The sequence below is a fragment of the Leptonychotes weddellii genome, chromosome 3, assembly GCF_054177405.1.
Source record: "Leptonychotes weddellii isolate Sample4059 chromosome 3, ASM5417740v2, whole genome shotgun sequence".
Classification (NCBI taxonomy): domain Eukaryota; kingdom Metazoa; phylum Chordata; class Mammalia; order Carnivora; family Phocidae; genus Leptonychotes; species Leptonychotes weddellii.
In genome coordinates, this window is record NC_138371.1 from 68,687,337 (window position 1) to 68,697,932 (window position 10,596).

Genomic DNA, 10,596 nt, shown 5'->3' on the forward strand with positions numbered 1-10,596 from the left:
TAGCTCAACAAGTTTATTGAGCAACTACTCCATGAGAGATTCTCTTCTAAGCTGAGGAGACAGTAGCGAACAAAGAAGACTATGTCCCTGCAGTTATGTGTTCAAGTGGAGAAAATGGTCAATAATAGATACGTAAATAAGTAAGTATGGGCGTATACACATACTCACACACAGGTAAAATTAGGCACTAATGAATAAAACAGTATAATAGAAAAAGAGTAAGTGAAAAGAAGTGTTATTTTAGATAGCATAGTCAGAGAATCTCTCAGAGGGTATGATATTTTACCACAGATCTGACCGACATAAGGACATGAACCAGCAAATATGAGCAGAAGTGGCATTCCAGACAAAACTTGAAGGGAGAACCAGGTGCAAGTTTCCAGGAAGAAGGAGGAGAGCAAACAGATAAAGCCGATGTTACTGTATGTGTGTTGGATTTTCCTGGTTGCTTTCAAGCAAATTTCCATTTTTATTTTAATTCAACATGATGGAATTTTTATGCTTTATGTTCACTTCAATGGGTCCTATTCTATGTAGTATTCTCCTCTCCATCACTACTACATCACCACATGTGTCTGTGGTTGTGAACTTCAAAATGAACACTGCACTGCCAATAGTCTGCCCTCTGTGAATAGGGACAGTTGTGCTGTTTCATCTAGATGAATATTTACTACTTTTCACAATGTGCTTTAGACATAGTCACCCATAATGGCCCTGAGATCTCATTCTGCCAATCTGAAGTTTTCTATCACAATATGTGCATTTTTGTCATTTGCCTTTAGATATTATTGTGGAAAATCCTTTGTTGATCTCTCTTTGATTATTTCTATTGACTTCTCCTCCTCTTGGTAAATGTCAGGGCTGGAATTCCAACCCTGTTTTTAAAGGTTCTGGGTCCTTGTTCTGAAACCTGTTGTCATTGTCATACTCTTTATTTTGTCACATAAACTGTTGAAAATGTTAACTCTGCTGGATCCTAGAGCAGTGCTTGTTCTTCCCCAGGCCTGTAGCTGATCCAGTGAAATTTCTTCATTGACTTAGACTTGTATCCATTTCCTACACACTAAAGATCTTGCCCTTCAAAATGTGAGGAACAGACCTGCTGTGTCAATAGCACTGGAATCACTTGGGAGCTTAGACATGTATCATTTGGGACCCCACCTTAGACTTAATCTGATCTTCAGAGAATTCATATGCACATTCAAGTTTGAGAAACTCTGCACTAGATGACTTCACAGCAGAGTTCCTCCTAATTATAAAGTTCTTTAAAAATAATCTCAAAGTCGTCAGGTTGTGATTCTCAGAAGAGGAACAACATGGTAGAAGCCAACATCACACTGTATTATAATTACCATACCAAAATTGATTATTTTGTACATTCAAACTATCACCTTCTTACTTCTGGTACTACAAGATGTTCCAGCCTCATCTTGTAGATATATCCTGTGTAGTCTTAGTATCAGCCATTTCTCCAAAGAGCTCTGGTTCCTCTTATGTGGGGAATGGTATTAGAAACCAAGATTAGGGCAGTGGGTATGCTCATTACTATTGGGGTCTCACTGGTTCTAGACCCTTCAGGTGACAAAAACAGAAATTATTATGCATACTAACTCAGACACATATACACACACATGCACACAAACACACATTTCTATATGTAATCATATACTTCTAGATTAAACTAAGGATGAGTTCATACTGATGTCTCTAATTCTAATCCACTATCATGTAAATCAGTCAAACCTTTTCCCCTTCCTTATCTGTACATACCCACTTCAAAAATGAGAAAGCTGGCTCCCACTACATGCTATCCATTTATTTGCTTATTCAATCCCAGTATACATATATGGAAATATCAGAATTGTTAATCTATAACTCTGTGGGAAACAATTTTATCAACTATAATACAGTGTTAATGTGCAATACTCCCCATTGTAAGTATTAGAAGTATTTTTTTCACCACAGAATATCTGCAGAGATTTGTGGAACCCCTGAGCTACAGAGAACTTCATAGAATATTTAGCATTTCTTGTCCTCACCCACATGTGACATTAATGCCTTTCCATCAATAGAACAAATAACTCTACAGATCTCCTAAACAATCTCACCCTATTGACAACCACTGGCCTACTAGAAAGCCAATATTAATAAAATAAATAAAACCCCCTTTAAGAAAGCATAGGCAAATTTTGCACAGTTTAGTTGCTATAAATGTGTACAGACAGAATGTTTATATTCTGGCAATGTTCCATACCTTACTCTTGGTGCAGTCTTCAGTGGTCCTAAGAACACCTAGACTTAAGAAACTGAGTCTGGTGGTTGGGTCTCCAACACATGAGACAATCTGACAAGGTATGAAAAATATATTTTAAAAATATTTAAATGTTTTCTTAGACATTTTTTTATCTTGTGGAATAAAGATAGCATAGTTCTAAGAGGTTGTGAGGGTAAATTTGGGGGCTCAGTTAAAAAAGAGGTGCTTTACACTAAGCACTTAAGGAGAACTTCCTTCTTCCTTGTGGAAGGAAGTCCCATTCAGAGCCTTGTGTCGTTTTCAGGTAACTTTATTCAACTTCACAGCTAAAGTCCCTGTCCTAATAAGAACTGATAGAAATGATTTTTAAAAGCAAATACGTAAGCACTGGAATTGAGAAAGTTTGAATTATACTCAAAATTAAGGAGTTTATAGTGACATATAAGGATAATGCTATTACTAGAGTACAATTTTTACAAATTAGTAAGTAAAATATGAATATCTGCTTTTTTTGGTCTCTTGCTAATCTTTCAGTAGGACAATGTGTACAGCCATTTCAAAAGTCTTGGTGATTTTGTTTAGTGTATAGTTACTTACTTTATTTTTCCATTATATTACTTATTTCCATTCTTATTCATTGGGTAATCTCAGAAAAGTACATGACTTCTACTATTACACCTGTGAACTACATATTCTCTAATACAAATTGCAGATCTCATTCGCTTTCTCCAGAGCTGTAGACCCAATGGCATATAAACCTGAGTATCCCAGCTTTCTCATCATGTTCAAATGAACAAATCAGCTTCTTCTTTTTTATTTATTTATTTATTTATTTATTTATTTATTTATTTATTTATTTAATATTTTATTTATTTATCTGACAGAGAGAGACACAGCAAGAGAGGGAACACAAGCAGGGGGAGTGGGAGAGGGAGAAGCAGGGTTCCTGCCGAGCAGGGAGCCTGATGCGGGGCTTGATCCCAGGACCCTGGGACCATGACCTGAGCTGAAGGCAGCCACTTAACTGACTGCAGCTTCTTCTTTTGAACCTCAGAACTTTGTAAGATTCTTCTTCTAGAACTCAGCCTTCCATATTTTCTGCTTCGGAGGCTTCAGATAAACAACCAAAAGTCATCCTGGATATTTTTATTTTCTTCACACTTTTTATTTAATAGATAATAATTCCAGTCAATTTTAGCTCTTAATATATTTCATATCTGTTTTCTCTTCTCTATATCTACCACTCTTGCTTTACTTTAATTTAAGCCTTCATCATTTATATATGGAGTATTGACATAGATGCTTGGCAAGTTCCCCTCACTCTAGTCTCACTTACTTTAAAATACAATTCATCTAATGATAATCTGATCTTTTAAAAATGAAAATCTGGCCTTTTGGCCAGAACCACCATCTTCCAGTAATTCGCCAAAATGACCAACACAAAGGGAAAGAGGAGAGGGACCCGCTATATGTTCTCTAGACCTTTTAGAAAACATGGAGTTGTTCCTTTGGCCACATACATGCGAATCTGTAAGAAAGGTAATACTGTGGACATCAAGGGAATGGGCACTGTTCAAAAAGGAATGCCCCACAAATGTTACCATGGCAAAACTGGAAGAGTCTACAATGTTACTCAGCATGCTGTTGGCATTGTTGTAAACAAACAAGTTAAGGGCAAGATTCTTGCCAAGAGAATTAATGTACGCATTGAGCATATTAAACACTCAAAGAGCCGAGATAGCTTCCTGAAGCGTGTGAAGGAAAATGATCAGAAAAAGAAGGAAGCCAAAGAGAAAGGTACTTGGGTTCAACTGAAGTGCCAGCCTGCCCCACCCAGAGAAGCACACTTTATGAGAACTAATGGAAAGGAGCCCGAACTGCTGGAACCCATTCCCTATGAATTCATGGCATGATAAATGTAAAGAAAATAAAAGACCTCAAGACTGTAAAAAAAAAAAAAAAAAGAAAAAAAGAAAAGAAAATCTGGGCATGTTTCTCTTATTCTTAACCTTTTTCGTTATTACCTCATAGTTAAGTGATGATCCAAAAATCTATGATTTGTTTGATTTCTGTAAATCTAGCCTCCACCTCCAACTACCTCCTGAATAAAGAAACTAATTCTCTGTCTCTCAATAAGCCATGTGGTAGAGTCATGGCTTTGGATATGCTATACATTGTGTTGATATACCTTACCCTTTCCTTGATCTGTTTGGTGATGATCTATTAATTTCTTTACTAACTAACCTAGAGATAGTTCATTATTCTCTGGTCATTATATCAGTAACCCATGGTCATAATAATGCTGTATAAAAAACAAACACAGTACCTCAGTGGCAGTGACAACAAAGTAAGGTGTTTAGATGGCTCTGCTGATCTTGGCTGGATTTACTTGTATGTCTGAATGTCGGCTGATAGCTAGCTGATGTAGGCAGGCCTCAGCTGGGAAGATTAGCACAATTTAGCTCTGCAGGTTTTGCTCATCCTGGATTAGCCTAGGCATGTTTTCATGACAACAGTAGAGGTACAAGTAAGGGCAAATGAAAACACCCTAACTTCTTGAGATTTAGGTTCAGAAATGGCACACTGTCACTTTAACTCACCCAATTGGCCAAATGAGTTGCATGAAATAAGGAAGCATGCTGCACATTCATGGGAAAAAAAATCTAGAATCATGTAGATTCAGAGAAGGGTGAAGAATTGAAACCATTAATATAATTATCCAACCATACCTCTTTAGCACATTTTCATATTTTACTAAAATTATTTTTACATGCTTCTTATTGCATGTTGTCTTACATAAAGGCCATGGATTTTTAGCTCTCTACTTCAGAGACATACACCTGATAATTCTTAATAGGTAATTATTAAATAATAGGTCACCATAATTTAATGAAAATCAAATATATAAAGACATATAAAATATGTATTTTTATTACTTATGACATTTAATGAAGAACATATGTAATATAACTTTATAAATATGTGAATGTTTTTCTATTTGCTAAAATAAAATTTTTAAAAATATTGAAAATCCTATATCTAAAGAGTGATAGCATTTTTATAGAGCAATCACAAATATAAATATTAAATATATAGCATTGTAACAACTAAGTACTTTACATGACAACAGCTCACATGTCCCAGAGAGATGATTATAATTTTTGTTTGGTTTAGTGGGGAACTATAGCTATAAATTTGTGTTCTCAAAGCTTAATACTATGAAAAACAGATAATTTGTTCATATATTTTCATTGCTTTTATATTAGTTGTAATCATTTATCATAATTAATTTGTCTACACATGACACTTTGTGCTTTCAGTGATCATTAATTAATTCATTATATGCATGAAAAGTGTAGGTCAATGTTAACATCCCCATTTTACAGAAATAAAATGTTCTTTTTGATGATCAGAGTTTATAGAACATAAGCTATTCTTACCATTTTTTTCCTCAGTGATGAGAAAAAAAAATAATGGCTAGGTATATTCTAGAACATTTTCTTAGCTTTGTTGTATACTGATAGAATAAACCTCTTAGACAGTATGAATAAGAAATAAAAATTTCAACATTTCTTTTCATTGTATAAGTGACTTTCCTTAGAATAAAATGAGTCACTGCTAAAAGAATTTGTTATTCATTTTCCATGTGGTTTGGTTTATTAAAAGAGCACATTATGAAAGAATATTAGAATACCTAGACTTTTTTCCCTGATTTCCTCTTGTCTCACTAGTCACCCTATCCAGAAGTTTCAGTAGATGAGTGTTTTTGTCTTCTCTTTAGAGTTAGATAAATGGACATACTTCAGAAATTTGCTCATAATTTCAAAGTCAGAGATTGCTTTGGCTATGAAATTCAATAGGATTGTTTGATATTTCTTTAGATATATTTAGATCAATTAATAGAAACTGCTCTGACTGCTGTTTCAAAGCCAGCCTTGGGAAGTTTGTACACAATTGGGAAATTCCCATAGTACTGGAGTGTGAATTGTTAAGCAACTTTTAGAAAATGAATGTGATTTGCACAACTAAAATGCCCATTTTTTAGAAACTCCTTTAGGACATCTCTGCTATAGAAAATAAAGTTTTGTTTTGCTTTGTTTTGTTTGCAGTTGCTCCAAACAGCAATCATAGTGTAATAATGTCAATTCATGGTCATTAATATTTCCTTTCTTTTTTTTAACTTCTATAGTGATTATCTTCTTTCATTGACTGTAAATATCTTTTTGCTTAAAAGTAAGAATAATAAAATAATGTATTTTGTTACAAGATCTCATAATAATTGTCCAGATTTAAAACTACAGAAGAATTATGATGTAGAATATTAAAGAATATTTTCTAATTTATTAGATTCACTCCTGATTAAAAATGACAACTTATAAGAGCTTATTATTTGGGGGCACCTGGGTGGCTCAGATGGTTAAGCATCTGCCTTCAGCTCAGGTCATGATCTCCAGGTCCTGGGATTCAGCCCCATGTCAGGCTCCCAGGTCAGTGGGGAGTCTGCTTCCCCTCTCTCTCTACCTCTCCTCTTGCTTGTGCTCTCTCTGTCTCTCAAATGAATAAATAAAAAATCTTTAAAAAAAATAAATTTAAAAAAAGAGCTTATTATTTGGTTTCCTTATCCCTCCCCCATTATACTTTGTTTTTTGTTGTATATTATAACCTTAATTCAAGTTTTCTAATATTGTTATTTGTGGTCTTGTCCTTTAAATTAAAGCACTTCTATGAAATAAATACATTGTTTACTAAAATTTCAATAGCATGCTATTTGTTAAGACCCATTGTATATTTTCAAAGATTGGATAGGATCCCAAGCTTAACCCACATTTACTTATGCCTGAATCGTTTAGGTGATCTTCATGGACAGATATATTGAGCATTACTGATATCAGATCCTGGGCCTTGAAAATGTTCATTTTGAGCCCTAAATTTCTTTAACCCAAAGATTTTCAATTCTAACCCCATCTAATTTCTCTGATAGTTCATTATTACTGATAGTTCAAAGAAACTCAACAGATTTTGTGCATTGATTTTGTATCCTACAACTTTACTGAATTCCTTTATTAGTTCTAACAGTGTTTGATGGAGTTGATAGGTTTTGTATTTATGTATCATGGCATCTGCAAATAGTGACTAGTGCCAGTTTTACTTCTTCTTTTCCAATTTGGATACTTTTTGTTTCTTTTTCCTGCCTAATCATTCCTGCTAGGATTTCCAATACTATGTTGAATGAAGTAGCAAGAGTCTTATTCCTGAATTTAGAGCTTTTCACCATTGAGTATGATGTTAGCTGTAGGTTTGTAATATACCGCTTTTATTATTTTGAGGTATGTTCCCCTTCTTCTTACTTTGTCGAGAGTCTTTACCGTAAGTGGATGTTGAATTTTGTCAAATGCTTTTCCTGTATCTTTTGAGATGATCATATTTTTATTCTTCATTTTGTTAATGTGGTGTATCACATTGACTGATTTGCAGATGTTGAACCAGCCTTGTATTTCTGGAATAAATCCAATTTGATCATAGTTTATGATCCTTTCAATGTATTGTAGAGTTTGGTTTGCCGATATTTTGTTGAGGATTTTTGTATCTATTTTTATCAGGGATATTGACTGTAATTTTCTTTTCTTGTTGCACCTGTGTCTGGTTTTGGTATCAGGGTAATTCTGGCCTCATAAAATGAATTTAAAGTGTTCCCTCTTCTTGTATTTTTTTAAAAGACTTTGAGAAGGATAGTTATTAAATCTTTGAATGTTTGGTAGAATTCTCCAGTAAAACATGTGTTCCTGGACTTTTGCTTGTTGGGAGGTTTTGGATTACTGATTCAGTCTCCTTATTAGTAATAGATCTGTTTAGATTTTGTTTCATCATGATTCAGTGTTGGTAGGTTGTATATTTCCAGGAATTCATACATTTCTTCTAGGTTGTCCAATTTGTTGTCCTATAATTGTTCATAGTGGTGTTTTATGATCCTTTGTATTTCTATAAAATTAGTTGTAACTTCTCTTTCATTTTTGATTTTATTTATTTGAGCCCTTTGTCTTTTTTTTCTTGGTGAGTCTAGCTGAAGATTTGTCAATCGTTTATTTTTCCAAAAGAACCAACTCTTAGTTTCATTGATCTCTTCTATTGTCTTTTTAGTCTCTATTTCATTTCTTTCTTCTCTAGTCTTTGTTATTTCCTTTTACAAACTTTGTGCTTTATTTGTTCTTTTTCTAGTTCCTTGAGATGTTAAGATAGATTGCTTATTTGAAATTTTTCTTGTTTCTTGAGGTAGAAATTTATTGCTATGAACTTCCCTCTTAGAACTGCTTTTGCTGCATCCCATAAATTTTGGTATGTTTTACTTCCATTTTCATTTGTTTCAAGATTTTTTTTTCTTATTTCTCTCTTTATTTTCTATTTGATCCATTGGTTGTTTAGTAGCATGTTGTTTAATTTCTACATATTTGTGAATTGTCCAGTTTCCTTTCATAATTAATATGTAGTTTCATACCTTTGTATTTGAAAAATATGCTTACTATTATTTTAGTCCATTTAAATTTGTTAAGACTTCTTTTGTGACCTAACATATGATCTATATTGGGAAATGTTCTATGTGCACTTGAGAAGAATGTGTATTTTGTGGCTTTTGGTTGGAGTTTTCTGTAAATATTAAAGAAGCCCATTATCTCCAAATCTCCAAAATTAAAGATATGCAGAGGAGAGAGTTATCAAATACCAAATATATCACTCAAAAACATTTGGAGCTAAAATGTTATATTTGGAGGAAATAGATGAGAATGTGCATTCTGAAGCCCAGACATGTATAACTAACCTTCTAAAAAAAAATCTGAACCCACTTAATCTCTCTGACTCTACCCTTGAATGGAGAAACCACTAACGCACATATCATAAAAAGATAAATCAAAGTTAAGGCAAGAGATGCAACTAGTTAGTGGTAGAAAGGGAGAGACAACATTTTAAGACTTGAATGAAGGTAGGAGAGTTTGCAAAATGACCCAGGACAGAGGTCTGTGGGTATGTAGGGCTTTGCCTTAGAATATTTATGACTCTGTGTTGAGAAGTAGGTTGGAGAGGACCCAAATGATAAGTTTTTTTTTTTAATCTTTAATTCATCTGTCTTAAGAGTGTTAAAAAATGATAGCCTAATACTTTTTCACCAAAAAGGCCCAGGAGATTTAGCTATTATTTTTTGAAAGCTTTTTCTGTACTAAAGATTTTGTACCCATTAACTCAATTTAATTTTCAAAACAACTTTATGAAATATGCATTGTTATTATTATCATCTTTATTTTAATTAAAACACACCTAATTAACTTGTCCACTGTTACCCAATTAACCTATGATAGGGTTGAGATTTGAACCCAAAAAAATCTAGCTTCCAAGCACCTCTACTCTTGGAGACATCTCTTCTTTCCTCCATAACTTATTCTTCAAACTGTTATTAAGTTTTAGGATTGCTGACTATGTCTTTTTCACCACCCAGACCCTTTTTCTTTCAGTATAGCAGATACTAGCTAGGAGGTTAGGAGGAAGCATTCTAATTAAACTTATTCATATTAATGTAGAGAGTGTTAGTCACTAAATCTTCCCCAAGGTGTTTTCATTTTTAAAGAGGATGCTTGTTAAAATAAATTAATCTATCAGTGCTGAAACACCCAGTTGTATAAAACCAGAAAACAAAATAATTTAGGAACGTGAGATGAAAATACTTTTGAGCAGAGGGGCCGCCCATTAAGCAAGTTGATCTGTGCCCTCCCTAAATTACTCCTTCTTCATATAGCTGCTTTGATTCTGCATGTTACAACCCAAAATTTGTGTTTTGGCTTGTTGCTTTTTCATTGCTATCTCAATAGTAATAAGAGTGGGGATTCTTGAGAAACAATGGAAAAAGTAAAGGAAACGGAGAATGCAAAGAAAATAAAGTAGATGGAAAGATAAATAGCCTATTTGAGGAAACTGCATGTACAGCCTAAGGAAGACTATGGAGAAAATACATTTAAATGTATCAATTTATTAGAATTTATTGATATCAGTAATGCTTAGCTATCTTACAGAACATAAGTTACTTTAGCACCTGCAATGATAACTCAGTGTACTTTCTTAAAATCATAAACATGTATACTCTCTTTGAAATTCTCATTATAACAATGAAATACAATATACAAACTCACCAATTTCAATGAACAAAGATAAATTATATTAAATTAAGCAAATCAATATTGCTGCAAGATAAACCAACACTTTAATTCTGAAATACTTTAGAGTCCAGCCTATTTTCAAGTGATTGTTTCTGCATGTGTATTTCCTTCTACATGTTTAAATATAATACCTGAAATCTA

General features: G+C 33.6%; 1 pseudogene; it reads left to right on the plus strand.

The window, feature by feature from the left end:
- Window positions 1-3,634: 3,634 nt before the first annotated feature.
- LOC102740562 (large ribosomal subunit protein eL21 pseudogene) lies at window positions 3,635-4,232 on the plus strand (annotated as a pseudogene).
- Window positions 4,233-10,596: the final 6,364 nt, after the last annotated feature.